We start from the raw sequence: 20685 nt of genomic DNA, 5'->3' as shown, positions 1-20685 counted from the left end.
CGGCGGAGACCGGCTCGGGTGCCCCTGCCTCGGCTATATATAGCCCGTCCTCGGCCATGTGGAGATCATCAGCAGCCCCCACCCTTTTCTACGCCTTCCCGAGCACTCATTCTTACCAGAGCCCCTCTCTACCCCCCTCCCCATCATCATGGACGCCGCCTCGGGTCTCGCTTGATTCCGGTGATCCCGAGCTCCCCTCGCTGTTCCACCTCCACCAATGCATCCCCCATGCTCCGGCGAGCCTCCCCGTGGCCTTGGTCTCTCCTCTCCTCCCTAGAACCCCATGTCCACCAGTGGCCGAAGCTCCTCTCCACCGCGGGCCTTGCTGCTCTCTCTGTAGCGCCTCTCGCCGCGAACGGAGACCACCAGCCGATGCGCCTCCCCGCCCAGAGCTTCTGGGTAGGTCGCGCGCCTCGTGTGGTGGCCGGACGCGTCGACAACCGCCGTCGAGGCGATCTTCCCCCTGGGGCAGGCTCGCTCCCACGCGGGAGGAAGAAGAAGGCCAGGCCAGGTGGGCCCCACCCCACGTGACCCCCACCTATCGGCGACCGTAGGGCGTGGCCCCGCTGGCCACGTCGGATAAGTGGACGCGCCCAACCTTGAAGTTGTTTCCCTGGGTGGAAAGCATATTCGAGGTTAGAACGTTTCCCACTTCAGAAAGCGTATTTTTCCTCTTCTTCAGCCGGAAATATGTTTTCCTCTCTGGAAAACGTATCCTCAGAAAAGACACGTTCTGTTTAAACTACCAGGGACCTGTCTGTAGAAGTATTTTTATAGAGTAGTCCCTGAGCTTTAAATGTCCGTATCTTTTTACCCGTAACTCCGAATGAAGTGATTCCAACGCTAAATTTCTCTGTTCGTCTAGCCCTTTTAAATGGGATGATTTTCTTGATGTTTGCACATTCTGAAAATGACCATTTTGCCCTTGCCTGTAAACAGCCCCTCCGAGCGAGAACTGTTTCCAGCAAATCTTTCCGCACTTCTTCCCGGAGTATTTGTCGATCCCCAGGCAAGCCAACCTCTTATCATGAGCCCCAAACTTGCATGTTGACTTTGCTTGCGCCTCGAATGTGTAGGTATAGTTGTTCCTTATCGTTTTCGTCTGTAGTTATTCTGTTATAATTATCATACATGCTTATTGTAACACCCTCGATGCGGCTATATCTCCCATGTGTCGAAGCACGACCTAGAGGCATAACCTCATTGAAAGCAATGTCGCAAGTGAGGTAATCTTCACACAACCCATGTAATACATAAGGGAAAGAGATACATAGATGGCTTACAATCGCCACTTCACACAATTACATGAATAAAACATTACATCATCCAGATACACACAAGGTCCGACTACGGAACCAAAATAAAAGAAGACTACCCCAAATGCTACACAGATCCCCGATCGTCCCAACTGGGCTCCACTACTGACCAACTAGAACGAAACAATACAAAGGACAAGATCTTCCACGAGCTCCTCCTTGAGCTTGGTTGCGTCACCTGCACGGTATCATCGACATCTGCAAGCTGGTTTTGGAAGAATATGTGAGTCACGGGGACTCAGCAATCTCACACCCTCGCGATCAAGACTATTTAAGCTTATGGGTAAGGGTAAAAGGTATGAGGTGGAGCTGCAGCAAGCGACTAGCATATGTGGTGGCTAACCTATTCGCAAAAGAGAGCGAGAAGAGAAGGCAAAGCACGGTCGAGAAATCTATGATCAAGAAGTGATCCTAGAACAACCTACGTCAAGCATAACTCCAACACCGTGTTCACTTCCCGGACTCCGCCGAGAAGAGACCATCACGGTTACACACGTGGTTGGTGCATTTTAATTAGGTTCAACTTCAGGTTTTCTACAACCGGACATTAACAAATTCCCATATGCCCATAACCACGGGCACGGCTTTCGAAAGTTCAAATCCCTGCAGGGGTGTCCCAACTTAGCCCATCACAAGCTCTCACGGTCAACGAAGGATATTCCTTCTAGTGGGAAGACCCGATCAGGCTCGGAATCCCGGTTACAAGACATTTCGACAATGGTAAAACAAGACCAGCAAAGCCACCCGAATGTGCCAACAAATCCCGATAGGAGCTGCACATATCTCGTTCTTAGGGCACACCGGATTGTCCAAACTTCCGGTAGGCCAACCCAGAGTTGCCCCTGGTGGCCACCGGCGGCTGACAAGTTGGACCAACACTCAGAGGAGCACTGGCCCGGGGGTTTAATAAAGATGACCCTTGAGCCGGCCGACCCAAGGGAAAGAAAAGGCTATGTGGAAAATGTTAAAACAAATGTTGGTCCTTGCTGGCGGAGTTTTATTCAAGGCGAACTGTCAAGGCGTTCCCATTATAGCCCAACCGTGTAAGGAACGCAAAATCCGGGAACATAACACCGATATGACGGAAACTAGGGGGGCAAGAGTGGAACAAAACACCAGGCATAAGGCCGAACCTTCCACCCTTTACCAAGTATATAGATGCATTAATTAGATAAGAGATATTGTGATATCCCAACAAGTAAACAATGTTCCAACAAGGAACGATCTCCATGTTCCAACAAGGAACAAACTTCAATCTTCACCTGCAACTAACAACGCTATAAGAGGGGCTGAGCAAAGTGGTAACATAGCCAAACAACGGTTTGCTAGTACAAGGTGGGTTAGAGGCTTGGTTTAACAATATGGGACGCATGATAAGCAAGTGGTAGGTATCGCAGCATAGGCATAGCAAAAGAGCGAGCAACTAGCAAGCAAAGATAGACGTGATTTCGAGGGTATGGTCATCTTGCCTGAGATCCCGCAAGGAAGAAGAACGAGTCCATGAAGAAGACAAACGGACGAGGTCGAACGGATCCTCACAAATGCGACGTTATCGAAACTAAAGCCGAAGAAGCAACACCGGAAAGAAGCAAACAACATAGTAAACAACCACCACATAAGCATGGCATGATGCGCAAACAAGTATGATGCATGTCCGGTTTAAATATGCAAGGCATGGAAAAGTGCACAAGCAATTCTACAAATTAAGTGGAGCTCAATATGCAACTCCGTTGCATATTGAAAAAACACCACATCAATTAGTTAGTTCACTCCCGGTTAGGTACTCAACAATATTAAAGGTTGGTTAACATGGCAAGAGGTGAAGCATAACAAAACTATACCATCTAAACAATTTAAATGGGGCCGGATATAACCAACAACAAATCCGGTAAACCCCCATATGCATTTAGCAATTTAATGCAAACAACAATTTAAACCAACTTGAAGTTGTTAACATGATGCGGATGACATGTTCAAGATTATGCAATTTTAATGAAAATGTTGATAAGAGCATTATGAAGCATTTGTCACCTTGGTGGAAAGAAAGGGAGTGCCACGGCAACGATAATGGTTCCGGTAACTCGATTGAGATGCCAATGCAAAGGAGAAGTGTGCGGATGCGTGCAAAAGATGGTGGGGTGATCCTGGTAACCGGGTCCCCATGAGTTAGCGGCAGAACAGGAGGACCGAGCAAGTGACAACTCGGACACGGTGCAAACATAGGGTGCAACTCATACATCGCAAGCATTCGTTCATGGACGTCGTCTCGAGGTTATACCTTCGAAGCGTGCAAGCGGGACAGTTCTCGTTCGGTGCAAAGTAGAGGAAGTAGACGTTCTCGCGACGGCGGTAGTGGTTCTCGCGATCTCGGCGACGGTAGAGGTACCTGTTTATCGTTGCACGAGTTTCCATAGATGTTCATGTCATCGGTGTCGTGGTACTTGGGGTCTTCGGACTTTCCAGTCCCGTTCTTGCGACGGTAGTCGTTCACGTTCGTTTCAGAGAGGTACTTGATGACTCCAACGTCTCCGGGGCGACGGTAGTTGTACATGGTCCACAAGACGTCGATCGTTCGGGGTCCGACTTGCAGGTCTTGCCGACATGAAGCGTTTTTGTGTAGACGAACTTGGCGCATCCAAAGGGTCACACTATCGTCGTGGGAACTTGGTGAATTCGAGGTCTTCGAGGACGACTGTAGTTGTACATCTCATAGTGGAACTTGACGGCTCCGAGGACTCCGGCGTAGTGGTACACACACGTAGTTGAACTTGACGGGTCGTCGTCATCCTGGTACTTGGCGTCGTCTTGGTCTCGACAGAGATGAAACATAATGCAGCGGTTGTGGTACATGGCGTCCAGGGGGCTTCGCGGGTCATCCCGGTACTTGGCGATCTTGATCGGGGCAGCAAAAGGTAATCAAACTTGGCGGACACAAGCAGTAGCGCGGGGCTGGCAGAGGCGACAGGGTGGAGCAGCATCAGACGGCGAGGTGGATGTGCTACTGGTGCCCCGTGGAGGCAGCAAGGTCAGGGAGGCGCAGCAGCGAAGCAAGGCTCGCGAGCAGAGGAGGAAATCGCAGCGATGGTCATGGACATCTTGCGGCCACCGGACGCGGGGAGGCACTGCCTCGGGTGACGAGGTAGCTCGAGAAGGACATCAGGAAGGGAGGTGCACGGCCGGAGGGAGCCGGAGCAGCGGACGGGAAGAGGAACCGAGCGCGTGGGAGGTTTCCTGAACGCGTGCTCGAGCGTGGGATCGAGCAAAGGGAAAGGATCCGGCGCGCTGCTGTTGATGGAAAAGGGTGCAACGACGGAGAGGAGGCCAACTGGGCTCCAGCGTGGTCCACTTCTCCGGCGAGGGTGGAGCGCGGGGTCTGGCGCTGGGTGCACGCGGATGCGAGAGGGAGAGGACCGAAAGCTCGGCAGCGCTCCAGGGAAAGAGATCGAGGGAGAGAAAGAGGAGCGATGCTGGAGTAGGCGGCGGACACGGGAACGAAGGGATGGGCTAGGGTTACCATGGGGGTGCGACTGGGCTACAGATGGGCCTCAGAGTCCTCAGCCAAATGGGCCGGCGTGGCAGAACTAGGCCCAAGAGGCTGGGCTTCTCTTTCTTATTCCCTTTGTCTTTAATGCGTAAACAGAAATAAAGAGAAAAGTATAGAGGGTTTGGGGTTGAAGTAGGGATGGAGGTACATATTTCTGGAAACCATGAAATATGCCCGATTTAAACAAATTAGTTTGGAAATTTTTACAGACTATAAATTTAAACATATTCGAATTTAATTCAAACTTGTATGAATTTATAACCTAACAAAACTGAAACCAAATGGGCTTAAATTTAATAGGATGGCCCTACATAATAGATATGATTTATGGGCACAAGAAGAACATTAATGGAGAAAGTAAAATTGCAACTCAATTGCAATTTAACTTAAAATGTCGACACAGAAGGGTAGTAGGATGAGTTGGGTAAGGGAAGAGTTGAAGTGTAGTGCAATTGTGTTATGGGTGATTCCAAGGTAATGGAATATTTTAATATAGCTCCCTAAATATTAGGAGGATATGTTATAAAGAGAATCACCATGTGAATTCCCTCGGTTTAAATGGATCAAAGATCCATGCAATTTATTTAGTTGAGTTTTAAAATGGGTTACATGATGACATGATGCAATGCACATGATGCAACACGCAAGCAAATGACATGACAATGACATCAAATAACTGGAAGACACCTGGCGCAACGGTCTCGGGGCATTACAACACTCCACCACTACGAGAGGATCTCGTCCCGAGATCTAGGATGGCACCGGAGGAAAAACGGAAAAGGAGAGAAGAGGTAAAACAAAGTTTCTTCTTTGACAAACGAGTGAAACCAAAGAACCTTTAGAGGTTGAACAAACTGAAAGAAAGAATACAACGAAGAAGAACAAAGTTGAAAGCACACCGTGAGGAAAGAGGAACAAGGAAGAACAAATTCGGACAGCACTCCGGTTGAAAAGTTATGCAAGACTTGATACGAAGAAAAGAACTTGAGCAGAGGACACGACACTCCGGTTAAACAAGATAGAGAAGGAATAAGACTGATATAATTTGGACAGCACTTCGACTGTAAATGGAAGAAATTGAACATGATCTTGACAAACCGAGATGAGGAGTGAAAAGAGCAACATCAATAGACCTCCATGAGAAAGAATAGAATAAAGATAATTGAGACAAAAGAATGTAGAAGACAATGCCAACTTCTGCTACAAAAGAGCTTGAAAACGCATCTTTAGGAGAAGGGTTGAGCGGAGTTGTTGGAAAACCAACAACGAAAAGAACAACGTTGTAGTGGACTTTTAGAAAACATCTCAAAGCTATGAGGTGAAATTCTGCCACTAACAAAAAATAATAGATTGGATTGATATCAACAAGGAGACGAGAAACTTATTTCACCGGGAGGATAAATGAAGAACTAGGGTCATTTATAAGCACCATAATTAGCAACAATCCCTAGGGAAGGCTTTAGGTGAAATATAACCCAATATAATTGCAATGAAGAGATTGATGGATTTAAAATACCTCATTCTTAACAATATGTGAATCATGAAGCATGAACTCAAATTATCAAGAATGACGTAATACCACCTCCAATGGTACAGAAGAAAGAATTGCACTCCGGATTGCAAGATGAAGAATGCTTGAACTCCTCAGAAAAGAATCTCAATTAACACTTCGAAAAGGAATTAATTCTTTGATGAACCAACATGTAGAGCCTCCATGAAGAACTTCGGTAATAAAAGAATGATCAAACGAAAGGAAAGAGGAGTTGAAAACACCAGGTGATGCCTTGCGATGATTATATGGATCTTCACGATGATATAATTAAGAGAGCTTGGAACTCCGGCAAAGAAAGATGAAAAGAAACCAAGAATTTTTTGATGGACCTTCGGAATAAAGAATTGAATTTACTTGATGAAACAAGAATAAGAATTACATTATGCTTATCCTTCACCAATTAAACTTGAAGAGGCCTTCGATGATCCACCAGTAGGATTTGAAAGAACGGAAGTATGATAACATAAGAAGAGGAATCTTGAACAAACCACCGTAAGAATTGGAAATGAACGAGGAAAAGAGATGATACACCGGTAAGAATTAGAAAATGAACGAATATACTTGAGACAAACTAGATACATGAGAATGAAGAGATCATGAACTGATAAGAGGATATATGAACGAAGCAACTGTAAGATTTGGAGAATGATAGCCGAAAGCTGAGAATGAATAAACTTGAATTGATGGACTCCGGATAATCAAACTGAGAAGACTCTTGAATTGCTCCAGATAGGTGAAAAGAATTCTCACAAACAAAACAAATTATGAGAGGATGATAACAAGCTAGAATCACGAATCTTGAAGAGAATGGAGCAAGATTGAGAGAAAAATCTTCTTCGGTCTTCAAAATCTGAAAATGACGATGAGAAACACCAACAATAATTGTAGAGGCACTCCGGAATGAAGAATATAAAGGTTTATTCAACAATGAAAAGAATTTGAAACATCCTAGAGAAAGACATTTGACTGATGATAAATCATTCTTACATCAAACTTCAAAAAGAATTTGAGGATAACTCCGGAAAGATAAGAAGATTCAGGTAAGATCCTGGGAAAAGACCTGTGGGTTAGGGCCCACTGAAAAGAAACACCGTTGAAAAGAGTACTTGAAAAGAGAGATTGCACCGGTTGAATTAAATGGCTTGAATGAGATAACATCCTCGAACTAGGTTGAACGGATCTTGAATGACTAGACGAGCCTTTTGCGATATCTTGAGTACTCCGAAACAAATGAATAGCGAGAAGTGAATTATTATGAGGTGCACCGATATGAGAAGGCATTTGAAATGAGGAAAGGAATATGATCAATACCAAAAGCTTGATTTGAATCCACCAGAGAAGAAAAAGAATGAAGAATGATGAACTTGTAGAGCATCTTCATGATAATCACTGGATAATAATATTGACGGAAAAGAATGGAGAGACTTCATGTCAATAGAAAAGGATACTTGATTTAAAAAAATCCGAGTCCTTGAAGAAAAGGGTGGGAGGGAGGGACAACAAAGACAACTTGGGACGGATGAAACGAACACCGTTGAGAAGACTTGAGTTGATCTTGCGGATGTTGAAATGATTGGATCCACTTGAGGAGGAGCACGTCGGTTGAAAAGGATTGTCATGACAATCTCGATTATCATAAAGGATTAGTATTCACATAGGACTATGAGAACACTGCTTAGGAAAGGTACGGAATCAACATTTGGCTTCGAAGAAACTTGAATACCACGATAAAAAAACAAGGATTGGCTTGCAAAATAAGCCGGAACAAACATAGGATAGAGATTTCGTCTGAAGTTTTCGTGGTGGGGCCTACACGGGCTCGATCGTACAGCACCATCATGTACAAGGCAGTGCACATGACATACGAAGCATCCCCGAGTCGGCATAGCCAAGGACTCTTTAAGACACAATGAGACCACTGTAAAACCGATCGTGAATAGGCGGACCACTAGACATCGAACCCCAATTTCATATCATATATCCGCCGAAAAGATATCCTACGAGCTACTTGAATTCCCACTTATAAACTCCCAAAAAAATTTCCGGTTATGCAATCAGGTGTTGGGGATACAGGGGAAGCATAATATCTCACCCAAAACTAACAAATCCTACATCCAGCTCTATCCATCCTTCAACACATAACCAAGAAACCTTCGAAAATCGTTTACCTCAACCTTCGAGAAGCATCCGTTATACGAGTTATGGCAATACTCCCGAACTCCCGCCCCAGTACTGGGTGGCGTCGAGGTTATCTAACCAACAACTGCATAAAAGAGATTTTCGATGTTGGCGAAACTCAGGTATTCCAGAATCTCAACGATAAAATTGTGACGACAACACCTCGGAGCTCAACTCCCCGGGACACTGCCACAACCCCTAAAAGTCAGGAGGCACCAAGAACAATGTTCTCGTCACAAAACCATTGGAATGATTCCAAGATACCCACGTGATCCTAAATTTTTTTTAGTGAAATTTGAGCAAAGAAGAGTCAAAACTCTACGTCAGGATGCCTCACCAGAGTGACAAAGGGACTGAGGAGTAAAAAGAATCCTACTCTCCGATATATATAATCCTAAATGACTCAAAACATTTCTAGACACAATAACGCCAGCGATTCGATCAAGCAGGGGGCTCCTAAGGTCGGGGAAGGCTCTGATTACCAACTTGTAACGCCCTTGATGCAGCTATATCTCCCACGTGTCGAAGCACGACCTAGAGGCATAACCGCATTGAAAGCAATGTCACAAGTGAGGTAATCTTCACACAACCCATGTAATACATAAGGGAAAGAGATACATAGATGGCTTACAATCGCCACTTCACACAATTACATGAATAAAACATTACATCAACCAGATACACACAAGGTCCGACTACGGAACCAAAATAAAAGAAGACTACCCCAAATGCTACACAGATCCCCGATCGTCCCAACTGGGCTCCACTACTAATCAACTAGAACGAAACAACACAAAGGACAAGATCTTCCACGAGCTCCTCCTTGAGCTTGGTTGCGTCACCTGCACGGTATCATCGGCACCTGCAAGCTGGTTTTGGAAGTATCTGTGAGTCACGGGGACTCAGCAATCTCACACCCTCGCGATCAAGACTATTTAAGCTTATGGGTAAGGGTAAAAGGTATGAGGTGGAGCTGCAGCAAGCGACTAGCATATGTGGTGGCTAACCTATTCGCAAAAGAGAGCGAGAAGAGATGGCAAAGCATGGTCGAGAAATCTATGATCAAGAAGTGATCCTAGAACAACCAACATCAAGCATAACTCCAACACCGTGTTCACTTCCCGGACTCCGCCGAGAAGAGACCATCACGGTTACACATGCGGTTGGTGCATTTTAATTAGGTTCAACTTCATGTTTTCTACAACCGTACATTAACAAATTCCCATCTTCCCATAACCGCGGGCATGGATTTCGAAAGTTCAAATCCCTGCAGGGGTGTCCCAACTTAGCCCATCACAAGCTCTCACGGTCAACAAAGGATATTCCTTCTAGCGGGAAGACCCGATCAGGCTCGGAATTCCGGTTACAAGACATTTCGACAATGGTAAAGCAAGACCAGCAAAGCCACCCAAATGTGCCGACAAATCCCGATAGGAGCTGCACATATCTCATTCTCAGGGCACACCGGATTGTCCAAACTTCCGGTAGGCCAACCTAGAGTCGCCCCTGGTGGCCACCGGCGGCTGACAAGTTGGACCAACACTTAGAGGAGCACTGGCCCGGGGGTTTAATAAAGATGACCCTTGAGCCGGCCGACCCAAGGGAAATAAAAGGCTAGGTGGCAAATGGTAAAACCAATGTTGGGCCTTGCTGGAGGAGTTTTATTCAAGGCGAACTATCAAGGGGTTCCCACTATAACCCAACCGCATAAGGAACGCAAAATCCGGGAGCATAACACCGATATGACGGAAACTAGGGTGGCAAGAGTGGAACAAAACACCAGGCATAAGGCCGAACCTTCTACCCTTTACCAAGTATATAGACGCATTAATTAGATAAGAGATATTGTGATATCCCAACAAGTAAACAATGTTCCAACAAGGAACGATCTCCATGTTCCAACAAGGAACAAACTTCAATCTTCACCGACAACTAACAACGCTATAAGAGGGGCTGAGCAAAGCAGTAACATAGCCAAACAACGGTTTGCTAGGACAAGGTGGGTTAGAGGCTTGGTTTAACAATATGCGAGGCATGATAAGCAAGTGGTAGGTATCACAGCATAGGCATAGCAAAAGAGCGAGCAACTAGCAAGCAAAGATAGAAGTGATTTCGAGGGTATGGTCATCTTGCCTGAGATCCCGCAAGGAAGAAGAACGAGTCCATGAAGAAGACAAACGGGCGAGGTCGAACGGATCCTCACAAACGCGACATTATCGAAACTAAAGCCGAAGAAGCAACACCGGAAAGAAGCAAACAACATAGTAAACAACCACCACATAAGCATGGCACGATGCGCAAATAAGTATGATGCATGTCCGGTTTAAATATGCAAGGCATGGCAAAGTGCACAAGCAATTCTACAAATTAAGTGGAGCTCAATATGCAACTCCGTTGCATATTAACGAAACACTACATCAATTATTTAGTTCACTCCCGGTTAGGTACTCAACAATATTAAAGGTTGGTTAACATGGCAAGAGGTGAAGCAAAACAAAACTATACCATCTAAACAATTTAAATGGGGCCGGATATAACGAACAACAAATCCGGTAAATCCCCATATGCATTTAGCAATTTAATGCAAACAACAATTTAAACCAACTTGAAGTTTTTAACATGATGCGGATGACATGTTCAAGATTATGCAATTTTAATGAAAATGTTGATAAGAGCATTATGAAGCATTTGTCACCGTGAAGGAAAGAAAGGGAGTGCCACAGTAACGATAACGGTTCCGGTAACTCGATTGAGATGTCGATGCAAAGGAGAAGTGTGCGGATGCGTGCAAAAGATGGTGGGGTGATCCTGGTAACCGGGTCCCCATGAGTTAGCGGTAGAAGAGGAGGACCGAGGAAGTGACAACTCGGACACGGTGCAAACATAGGGTGCAACTCATACATCGCAAGCATTTGTTCACGGACGTCGTCTCGAGGTTATACCTTTGAAGCATGCAAGCGGGACAGTTCTCGTTCGGTGCAAAGTAGAGGAAGTAGACGTTCTCGTGATCTCGGCGACGGTAGAGGTACATGTTTATCGTTGCACGAGTTTCCATAGACGTTCATGTCATCGGTGTCGTGGTACTTGGGGTCTTCGGACTTTCTAGTCCCATTCTTGCGACGGTAGTCGTTCACGTTCCTTTCAGAGAGGTACTTGATGACTCCAACATCTTCGAGGCGACGATAGTTGTACATGGTCCACAAGACGTCGATCGTTCGGGGTCCGACTTGTGGGTCTTGCCGACATGAAGCGTTTTTGTGTAGACGAACTCGGCGCATCCGAAGGGTCACACTTGTCATCGTGGGAACTTGGTGAATCCGAGTTCTTCGAGGTCGACGGTAGTTGTACATCTCATAGTGGAACTTGACGGATCTGAGGACTCCGGCGTAGTGGTACACACACGTAGATGAAGTTGATGGGTCGTCGTCATCCTGGTACTTGGCGTCCTCTTGGTCTCGACGAAGATTAAACATAATGCAGCGGTTGTGGTACATGGCGTCCAGGGGGCTTCGCGGGTCATCCCGGTACTTGGCGATCTTGATCGGGGCAGCAAAAGGTAATCGAACTTGGCGGAAGCAAGCAGCAGCGCGGGGCTGGCAGAGGCGACAGGGTGGAGCAGCATCGGACGGCGAGGTGGATGTGCTACTGGTGCCCCATGGAGGCAGCAAGGTCAGGGAGGCGCAGCAGCGAAGCAAGGCTCGCGAGCAGAGGAGGAAATCGCGGCGATGGTCATGGACATCTTGCAGCGACCGAACGCGGGGAGGCACTGCCTCGGGCGACGAGGTAGCTCGAGAAGGACATCAGGAAGGGAGGTGCACGGGCGGAGGGAGCCGGAGCAGCAGACAGGAAGAGGAACCGAGCGCGCGGGAGGTTTCCTGAATGCATGCTCGAGCGTGGGATCGAGCAAAGGGAAAGGATCCGGCGCGCTGCTGTTGATGGAAAAGGGCGCAACGATGACGAGGAGGCCAACTGGGCTCCAGCATGGTCCACTTCTCCGGCGAGGGTGGAGCGCGGGGTCTGGCACTAGGTGCACGCGGATGCGAGAGGGAGAGGGCCGAAAGCTCGGCGGCGCTCCAGGGAAAGAGATCGAGGGAGAGAAAGAGGAGCGATGCGGGAGTAGGCGGCGGACACGGGAACGAAGGGATGGGCTAGGGTTACCACGGAGGCGCGACTGGGCTACAGATGGGCCTTAGAGTCCTCAGTGCAAATGGGCCGGCGTGGCAGAACTAGGCCCAAGAGGCTAGGCTTCTCTTTCTTATTCCCTTTATCTTTAATGCGTAAACAGAAATAAAGAGAAAAGTATAGAGGGTTTGGGGTTGAAGTAGGGATGGAGGTATGTATTTCTGGAAACCATGAAAAATGCCCGATTTAAAAAAATTAGTTTGGAAATTTTTACAGACTATAAATTTAAACATGTTCGAATTTAATTCAAACTTGTATGAATTTATAACCTAACCAAACTGAAACCAAATGGGTTTAAATTTTATAGGATGGCCCTACATAATAGATATGATTTATGGGCACAAGAAGAACATTAATGGAGAAAGTAAAATTGCAACTCAATTGCAATTTAACTTAAAATGTCGAAACGGAAGGGTAGTAGGATGAGTCGGGTAAGGGAAGAGTTGAAGTGTAGTGCAATTGTTTTATGGGTGATTCCAAGGTAATGGAATATTTTAATATAGCTCACTAAATATTAGGAGGATATGTTATAAAGAGAATCACCATGTGAATTCCCTCGGTTTAAATGGATCAAAGGTCCATGCAATTTATTTAGTTGAGTTTTAAAATGGGTTGTATGATGACATGATGCAATGCACATGATGCAACACGCAAGCAAATGACATGACAACGACATCAAATAACTGGAAGACACCTGGCGCAACGGTCTCGGGGCGTTACAACACTCCACCACTACGAGACGATCTCGTCCCAAGATCTAGGATGGCACCGGAGGAAAAATGGAAAAGGAAAGAAGGGGTAAAACAAAGTTTCTTCTTTGACAAACGAGTGAAACCAAAGAACCTTTAGAGGTTGAACAAATTGAAAGAAAGAATACAACGAAGAAGAACAAAGTTGAAAGCACTCCATGAGGAAAGAGGAACAAGGAAGAACAAATCCGGACATCACTCCGATTGAAAAGTTATGCAAGACTTGATACAAAGAAAAGAACTTGAGCAGAGGACACGACACTCCGGTTAAACAAGATAGAGAAGGAATAAGACTGGTATAATTTGGACAGCACTTCGACTGTAAATGGAAGAAATTGAACATGATCTTGACAAACCGAGATGAGGAGTGAAAAGAGCAACATCAATAGACCTCCAGGAGAAACAATAGAATAAAGATAATTGAGACAAAAGAATGTAGAAGACAATGCCAACTTCTGCTACAAAAGAGCTTGAAAAGGCATCTTCAGGAGAAGGGTTGAACATCCGCATCCATAGCTCCGATTTGCTCGTGTAGCATATCAAAATGTTCGCCTCGACGAGTACATCATTTCATCTCATTGCATCATTTTCATTTGAGTTCATCTTGATGCCCGAAATGCTGTTGGAAGAGGGCTATGTGATAAACTTGTTAGATCCGTTTCATCAAATAGCTATTTGTCATTTTTGCCATGATTAATGTGTGCATGATATTCCCGCAAAAAAATTGTGTGCATGATATGCTCCTGAGCTCTACATGAGTTTTGTTATATGCCATGCCATCTTTATAGAGGTGCTTACCATGTATTTTTGTGAAATGTGTGGTGACTAGCACAAGCTTGCAAAGTAGCGTACTCGATAATGCTGATTTCAGGGACTTAGAATTTCACTAAGTCCTTGTCCTGTTTTTGTCGTTATGCCATATGTCCGTGTTGTTTCCTAGTGATCCTTGCCTCTTTTGAGGATGATCAGTAAGGATGATTTGTTAAAATTGTGGTGCTGTATCCATCCATGGCTTTGTTTGCATTTATGGAGTACCATACCTTGAGACAATCGAGCTCTACTTTTGCTATTTCGTGAATCCTGGCAGATTATTGACTTGTTAGCGATTTTGCCGAGGATGTTGCTATTGATCCGTGCATGCTATGTTGTTGTTCTTGCCATGTCTAGATTCTATGCCTTGTATTCTTGATGGGTGTATGCTTAGTTTGTCATGCCATGCTCTGTAGTGAGTGCATCGAGCTCGTAAACATGCCTACTCGTTAACTGATTTGCATGCTCCAGTTTTTCACCAAGTCTGAGATCTGTTTATGTTTTTGCCATGTTCACATGCTTGCAATTGCATTTTCTGATCCCTTTTGGCTCAAGGTCACTAAGGGACTTTTGTTAAGTGCTTTGAGTAGCTTCGTTACATGCCTTGCTTTGCCATGTTAAGTTCCTGTAGCATGTAGTTTTCATGCTCTCAAGTGTGCTTCCTGATGTTAAATTCCAGACTTGTGTTTATTTCACTAAGTCTGAAACCTGTTACCGTTTGCACTTTTGCCATGCTTGTTTGAACCTGTTAATGGATGAATTAGCCGTAGCTCGGTGTTCATCTTTTGTCAAGAATTATGAGTGGAACCATCCCATGTACTTTGTTGTCAAGTTTGAGTGTTGTAGCATAATTATCTTGATGCATTTAGATGGCTCTTTGCTGATTATCGTAGAACGTTGCCATATTTGTTTTGCTTGCCATTTCCAAACCGTGCATCCGATTCCGGTGATCTTTATATCGATTTCAACCGAAATCACCTCACCTTTCCAGTGGCACTCTTGGATTTCCATGTTGATGCCAGTTTCAATCATTCCTTGTCAAATCTTGCATATGCATCACTTACCGCATCCCGCATAGCATACCATGTTTGCATCATGTTGTTTGAGCATTGCACGTGGTTGATTGTATTCTGTTTGCTTGTTGTTCATGCTTGGGTAGAGCCACGAGACGAGTTCGCGAACGAGGAGCCCATTGAGTTTGCTTACGAGGATCAAGTCAACTCTGACAACTTTGCAGGCAAGATGATCATACCCTCGAAATCACTTCTATCTTTGCTTGCTAGATGCGCGCTCTTTTGCTATGCCTATGCTACGATACCTACCACTTGCTTATCGCGCCTCCCATATTGCCATGTCAAACCTCTAACCCAGCATGTCCTAGCAAACCGTTGATTGGCTATGTTACCGCTTTGCTCAGCCCCTCTTATAGGGTTGCTAGTTGCAGGTGAAGATTGGAGATCGTTCCTTGTTGGAACATTGTTTATTGTTGGGATATCACTATATTATCTTGTTATCTTAATGCATCTATATACTTGGTAAAGGGTGGAAGGCTCGGCCTTTTGCCTAGTGTTTTGTTCCACTCTTGCCGCCCTAGTTTCCATCATATCGGTGTTATGTTCCCGGATTTTGCGTTCCTTACGCGGTTGGGTTATAATGGGAACCACTTGACAGTTCGCCTTAAATAAAACTCCTCCAGCAATGCCAAACCTTGGTTTTACCATTCGCCACCTAGCCTCTTTTTCCCTTGGGTTTCCGGACCCCAAGGGTCATCTTTATTTAACCCCCCCGGTCCAGTGCTCCTCTGAGTGTTGGTCCAAACTAGAGCCCCTTGCAGCTCCACCTCGGGGAAACTCGAGGGCTGGTTTTAGTTGTACGGATTGCTTATCCGAGTGTGCCCTGAGAACGAGATATGTGCAGCTCCTATCGGGATTTGTCGGCACATTTGGGTGGTGTTGCTGGACTTGTTTTACAATTGTCGAGGATGTCTTGTAAAACCGGGATGCCGAGTCTGATCGGAATGTCTTGGGAGAAGGAATATCCTTCGTTGACCGTGAGAGCCTGTGATGGGCTAAGTTGGGACTCCCCTGCAGGGATTTGAACTTTCGAAAGTCATGCCCGCGGTTATGGGCAAATGGGAATTTGTTAATGTCCGGTTCTAGATAACATGAAACTTAACTTAATTAAAATGAATCAACCGCGTGTGTAACCATGATGGTCTCTTCTCGGCGGAGTCCGGGAAGTGAACACGGTGTTGGAGTAATGTTTGACGTAGGTTGTTCTAGGATCACTTCTTGATCATAGTTCTTCGTTCATGCTTTGCCTTCTCTTCTCGCTCTCTTTTGCAAACAGGTTAGCCACCATAAATGCTAGTCGCTTGCTGCAGCTCCACATATTACCTTGCCTTACCTATAAGCTTAAATAGTCTTGATCGCGAGGGTGCGAGAATTCTGAGTCCCTGTGACTCACAGTTTACTTCCAAAACCAGATGCAGGGACCAATGATACCGCTCCAGACGATGCGCTTGAGCTCAAGTGGGAGTTCGATGAAGACTCTCCCCGTTACTATGTGTCTTTCCCAGATGATCAGTAGTGGTGCCCAGTTGGGGCGATCGGGGACCGTGTCACATGTCGGGGTTGATCTTTTATTTTGGTACTGTAGTCGGACCATGAGTGTATTGGATGATTGTAATGTTATTCATGTATTTGTGTGACGTGGCAAGTGTAAGCCAACTATGTATCCTTTCCCCTTTTATATATTTACATGGGTTGTTGTGAAGATTGCCTTACTTGCGACATTGCTTTCAATGCGGTTATGCCTCTAAGTCGTGCTTCGACACGTAGGAGATATAGCCGCATCGAGGGAGTTACAAGTTGGTAATCAGAGCCTTCCCTGACCTTAGGAGCCCCCTACTTGATCGAATCGTTGGCGTTGTTGAGTCTATAAAAAATGTTTTGAGTCATTTAGGATTATATATATCGGAGAGTTTAGGAATTCTTTTTACTCCCCAGTCCCTTCATCGCTCTGGTAAGGCATCCTGACGTAGAGTTTTGACTCTTCTCTTCTCAAATTTCACTAAAAATATTTTAGGATCACGCGGGTATCTTGGAATCGTTCTGATCGATTTGTGACGAGAACATTGTTCTTGGTGCTTCCTGTCATTTAGGGGTTGTGGCAGTGTCCCGGGGATTTGAGCTCCGAGGTGTTGTCGTCACAATTTTATCGTTGAGATTCTAGAATACCTGAGTTTCGCCGACATTGAAAATCTCTTTTATGCAGTTGTTGGTGAGATAACCTCGACGCCACCCAGTACTAGGGCGGGAGTTCGGGAGTATTGCCATAACTCGTATAACGGATGCTTTTCGAAGGTTGAGGTAGACGATTTCCGAAGTTTTTCGCGGTTATGTGTTGAAGGATGGATACAGCTGGATGTAGGATTTGCTAGATTTGGGTGAGATATTATGCTTGCCCTGTATCCCCAACACCTGATTGCATAACCGGAAAGGTTCGGGAGTTTCATAGGTGGGATTTCTTGTAGCTCTAGTTCTTCTTCCGCGGATATTTGGTTTGGGATTGGGTGATCCTCACCAAGTATTCGTTCTTGGTCCGTACCTTATTGTTTTTCTTCTACCTCAACTCTAAGTGGCTTCTCAATTTATGGATATGTGACCATTTCAATTGGAATGCATTCATTCATTTTGTTCGGATGTGAAGACTATATGTTGCAATTTCAACCCGTTTGATTCAGCTTCAATATTTGTCTATCAATGTGCTAATGGATGTCAACCTCTTCAGGATGGCTCCTCCAACGCGCACGACTCCGAATCCTGATTTGCCACCACCACCTCCACCTCCGGAGGCATGGCAAGCTGTGATGGCCGCTACCAATGCAAACACGCAGCTGATCATGCAACTTCTTCAAGAGCACAATCAAGGGAACCAGGGCCAAGGCAACAATCAGAATCACTTTGCTACACTCAACCAGTTCCTTGCTAACCAGCCAAAGACCTTCAGCAATTGTGTTGAGGCAACAGACGCTGATGATTGGCTCGTGGACATATGCAAGCATTTCGAGTGCAGTAACGTCAGGCCTGAGGACTTTGTCAAGTTCGCTTCCTTCCAACTCAAAGACCAAGCTGCAGAATGGTTTCAGCAGTACAAGATTCCAGAGGAGGCCGTGTGATTACCCGGGATGAATTCTGTCAAGACTTAAAAGCTCATCATATTCCTCAGAGCGTGGTTGAAAGCAAGCGTGAGGAATTTCGCAACCTGAAGCAAGGCTCTATGTCTGTTTACGAGTACAACAAGATGTTTTAGAAGCTCGCCCGTTTTGCTAAGCAGGACGTCCCTGACGAGAAGAGCATGATATACCAGTTCAGGGGTGGTCTCAGAGAAGAAATCTAGCTAGCTCTCGTTCTCTTTGAGCCCAAGAGGTACAATGAGTTTTACAACATGGCAATGAATCAAGAGACCGCTCAACTGAAGTGCGATGCTTCCAAGAAGCGAGTCAGAGATTCTACTCCTTCTTCCTCAACTCAAGTGGCCAAGCAGCAGAAGTATTGGCTTCCTCCTCCGTTCCGTCGGCCTTATCAGCAGAAGAGCAAAGGTGGCAGTGGATCTTCCCACCCACCCAACCCTGGCTTTCAGAACAAGACTTCGTCTCAAGCTCCAAGATCAAGTGCTCCGTATCACCGTCCGCTTTCAGAGGTCACATGCAACAAGTGCCAACAGAAGGGTCACTATACCAACAAATGCTTCAATCAGAGGCGTTTCCCTCCTCCTCTTGTGAGATCGGCAAGTACAGCTATGGTCAAGCATAACCCCAAGTACGCCAAGGTCAACATGGTGAATGCAGCTCAAGCAGAGGACTCGTCAGATGTCATCATGGGTAACCTTCCTGTTAATGATATTCCTGTAAGAGTTCTTTTTGAAACTGGTGCATCGCATTGTTTCATCTCGAGACCTTTTTCATCTAAGCATGATTTTGTTACTCAAGTGTTGCCGAAACCGTTGGCTATTGTCTCTTCGTCCCGTCAAATGACATCTCGAGTATGCGTTCCGAATGTTTCAATCACATTGGGTGACTATAAGTTCTTTTCTTCTCCAAATGTTCTTGGTGACTCGGATATTGACCTTATTCTTGGAATGGACTGGCTTTCTAAGCACAAGGCTCAGCTTGATTGTGCAGCCAGGCAGATTCAATTGACTCATTCGTCTGAGGATGTTATTGTCTTTGCCGCTCGTGATGATACCATCCGTCTGTTTTCTCTCAATGAGAAGGGTGAACTGGATGCCATCTCTCAAATTCCAGTCGTTTGCGAATATCAAGACATCTTTCCAGAAGAGCTTCCAGGAATGCCTCCGCACCGGCCAGTTGAATTCGTCATCGATCTTGAGCCTGGCACGGAACCTGTTTGCAAACGTCCTTACAAGCTTGGACCTGAAGAGTTGAAGGAGCTGAAGAAGCAAATCGATATTCAAGAGAGAATGGGTCTCATCCGACCTAGTTCTTCTCCGTGGGGTTATGGAGTTCTTTTTGTGAAGAAGAAGGATGGATCAGACCGACTTTGTGTTGACTACCGTCCATTGAACAAGAAGACTATAAGGAACAAGTACCCACTTCCCAACATCAACGAGCTGTTTGAACAACTCAAAGGTGCTCAAGTATTCTCCAAGCTTGATCTCCGTATGAGCTATCACCAGATTCGTATTCGTGAGCAAGATATCCCCAACACGGCATTCAGAACAAGCTATGGTTCCTATGAATAAACTGTCATGTCTTTTGGCCTCGTCAACGCTCCGCCGACTTTCTCTCGCATGATGAACTTCATCTTCAATCCCTACACAAATGACTTCGTCTTAGTCTACCTCGATGACATTCTGGTCTTTTCGAAGAACAAGGAAGATCATGCCAAGCACTTGCGTTTGGTGCTCGATAAGCTCAGAGAACATCAGTTCTATGCCAAGTTTTCAAAGTGCGAGTTTTGGCTCGATGAGGTTCTCTATCTTGGGCATATCATTTCTGCCAAGGGCATAGCGATGAATCCTGAGAAGGTGTCTGCAATTGTGAATTGGGAACCCCCTCAGAATGTGAAGCAACTCTCGCTTCCTTGGTCTCGCAAGCTATTGTCGAAGGTTCGTTGAGAACTTTTCAAAGATCGCTAAGCCGCTTTCCAACCTTCTTCAGAAGCACGTCAAGTACGTTTGGTCTACTGAATGTGACATCGCTTTCAACACCTTGAAAGAGAAATTAGTCACTGCTCCAGTTCTGACACCTCCTGATGAATCCAAACCATTCGAGGTCTTCTGCGATGCCTCTCTTCAAGGTCTTGGTGCAGTGTTGATGCAAGAGAAGAA

This window comes from Triticum dicoccoides, chromosome 2A (assembly GCF_002162155.2).
Source record: "Triticum dicoccoides isolate Atlit2015 ecotype Zavitan chromosome 2A, WEW_v2.0, whole genome shotgun sequence".
NCBI classification, from domain to species: Eukaryota; Viridiplantae; Streptophyta; class Magnoliopsida; order Poales; family Poaceae; genus Triticum; species Triticum dicoccoides.
This window is presented reverse-complemented; position numbering follows the sequence as displayed.